The sequence below is a fragment of the Canis lupus genome, chromosome X (assembly GCF_048164855.1).
Source record: "Canis lupus baileyi chromosome X, mCanLup2.hap1, whole genome shotgun sequence".
Lineage (NCBI taxonomy): Eukaryota > Metazoa > Chordata > Mammalia > Carnivora > Canidae > Canis > Canis lupus.
Genome location: NC_132876.1, coordinates 8346761 through 8349436, shown reverse-complemented (window position 1 = coordinate 8349436; position 2676 = coordinate 8346761).

Below are 2676 nucleotides of genomic sequence, written 5' to 3'. Positions count from 1 at the left end.
TTATATCAAGTACTTTTTTGTGAATCTGAACAATTAGAAAGTAGTCTAACTTTGTACATTCATAAAATTTTATATCCCCCAATATTTCTCCAAATGCTGTTGTTTGTAATCAAGGATTAGTGTATTTTCTGCTTTATTTCATGATTCACTCACTAGTAACACTGAAGATTGTTTCACATGATGCTGGAAATTTTCAGACACATACCAGGGTTGGACACTTGAATCATTTGTCTTTATGGCCTGTGCTCATTTCAGCCTCACTTCCCCAAGTCACATGAGGCAGGCCTTGCTGATTTTTTTTTCCTAGTAAAATTTGTCCCCAAGTACTTCTAGGAAAACTTACTAAAAAGAACAAGATGATTATCTACTGCCTTCATTTGCGATGTCCAATTTCCCCCTCATTGGATAGGGCATCAGATGACAACTGTCTCATGTTTCTGGTCCTCTCAGTTCCCCTCTTTGGAAGTTTGGGGCTTCATTTTGAACCTATAGATAACCTTAGTTTTTTGTGTGTGTTTGTGTTTGTATTTTTTCCCTTCAGGTGCAGGTTTATCATCAGGATTCCCAGGTCAAAAATATATTCAGATGAAGAGAAGAAACCCATTGACAAATTATATTGGAAAATAATATATATGGGTTTTTGTAAATCAATCACCCATGAATGGTAGCATATTCTAAATTTTTTAAATAATAAGCTTAGTTTGATCATCAGATATACTTGCAGCCCCCAGTATGGTTAGCATGGCTGTTTACTGCAGCAGAGCAAAAAGAAGCCACGATCTGTTTAGGCAAACTAAGCTCTAACTGAGCCATTATAAAGAATGGAATTAAACAGACACTTAAACACTAAGGTTTAAGACTTAATTTTTTTTACAGTTTTATCTAATCTCTGATTTAATAGAACTATAGTCAAATATGGAAGATTGAACATCCGCTTTTAACTCCTATCCAAACTGCAATAAAATGAGACTACAGGAATAAAGATAAACAAATATGCAAATATACAAAAGATGGATAGGAAAATGACACCAAAAATGTTAATCTTGCAAGGTGGAGAAGTTGTAACTCAATTACCACAATGGAGACAGATAAAGACCCCATCTGCAGCAGGGACTATAAACAAGGTATTTTCTTAGGTCAGACAAAAATATTCCAAATCTCACCCTCTCCCCCCGCACCCCGTTAGGGAGGGGGAAACCTGGTTGCCAATGCTCTGGCATCCAAATGGGAAAATAGTTTAGGATCTCATTGGTAACTATGCCGGTTTTCATATGTTTTGCTTATCTTTAATCTGTGCAAAGCTGACTTTCACTGCACATTTTCATATTGGAAAAGCATAGAAAATGGAGGCACCAGGTACCTCTGGGAGCAAGAGTGCATGTAAAGTGGGCTGGAAATAGTCAAAAGTGTATATTAAGGAGCTGTCAGAATACTCAGATGACCTCTAAAATCCATCAGCAGAAGATATTTTTTTTTAAATTTAAATTCAACATAGTTAACATATAGTATATTACTAGTTTCGGGGGTGGAATTTAATGATTCATCACTTGCATATCACACTGTGCCAATTACATCACACTCCTTCCCTAATGCCCAGCACCCAGGTACCCTATCCTCCACCCACTTCCCCACCAGCAACCCTCAGTTTGTTTCCTAGAGTTGTTTCTTATGGTTTTCCTCCCTCTCTGTTTTCATCTTACTTTTCCTTCCCTTCTCTGTGTTCACCTGTTTTGTTTCCTAAGTTCCACGTATGAGTGAAATCACACACACACACACACACACACACACACACACCCTTCTTTATCCATTCATCAGTCAATGGACATTTAGGCTCTTTCCATATAGTTCCGCTATTGTGGACATTGTTGCTATAAACACTGGGGTGCATGTGCCCCTTCAAATCAGTGTGTTTGCATCCTTTGGGTAAATACCTAGTAGTGTAATTGCCTCTGCACTCTTTTCCAGTGTGGCTTTATCAGTTTGCATTCCCACCAACACCTGTTGTTTCCTGAGTTGTTAATTTAGCCATTCTGACTGCTGTGATGTGGTATCTTATTGTGGTTTTCATGTGGATTTCCCTGATGGCAAGTGACGTGGAGCATTTTTTCGTGTGTCTGCCATTTGCAGGTCTTTGGAGAAATGTCTGTTCATGTCTTCTGCCCATTTCTTGACTGGATTTTTTGTTTTTTCGGGATGTTGAGTTTGAGAAGTTCTTTATAGATTTGGGATACTAATCCTTTATCTGTCACTCGAGAATATCTTTTCCCATTCTATAGGTTGCCTTTTAGTTTTGTTGACCGTTTGCTATGCAAAATTTTTTTTATCTTGATGAAGTCCCTATAGTGCATTTTTACTTTTGTTTCTCTTGCTTCTGGAGACATGTCTAGCAAGAAGTTGCTGTGGCTGAGGTCAAAGAAGTTGCTGCCTGTGTTCTCCTCTAGGATTTTGGTAGATTCTTCTCTCACATTTAGTTTTTTCATCCATTTTGAATTTATTTTTGTGTATTGTGTAAGAAAGTGGTTCAGTTTTCCCAGCACCATTTATTGAAGAGACTGTCCTTTATCCAGTGGATAGTCTTTCCTGCTTTGCCGAATATTAGTTGACCATAGAGTTGAGGGTCCATTTCTGAGTTTTCTATTATGTTCCATCGATCTATGTGGGTTTGTTTTTTGTGTG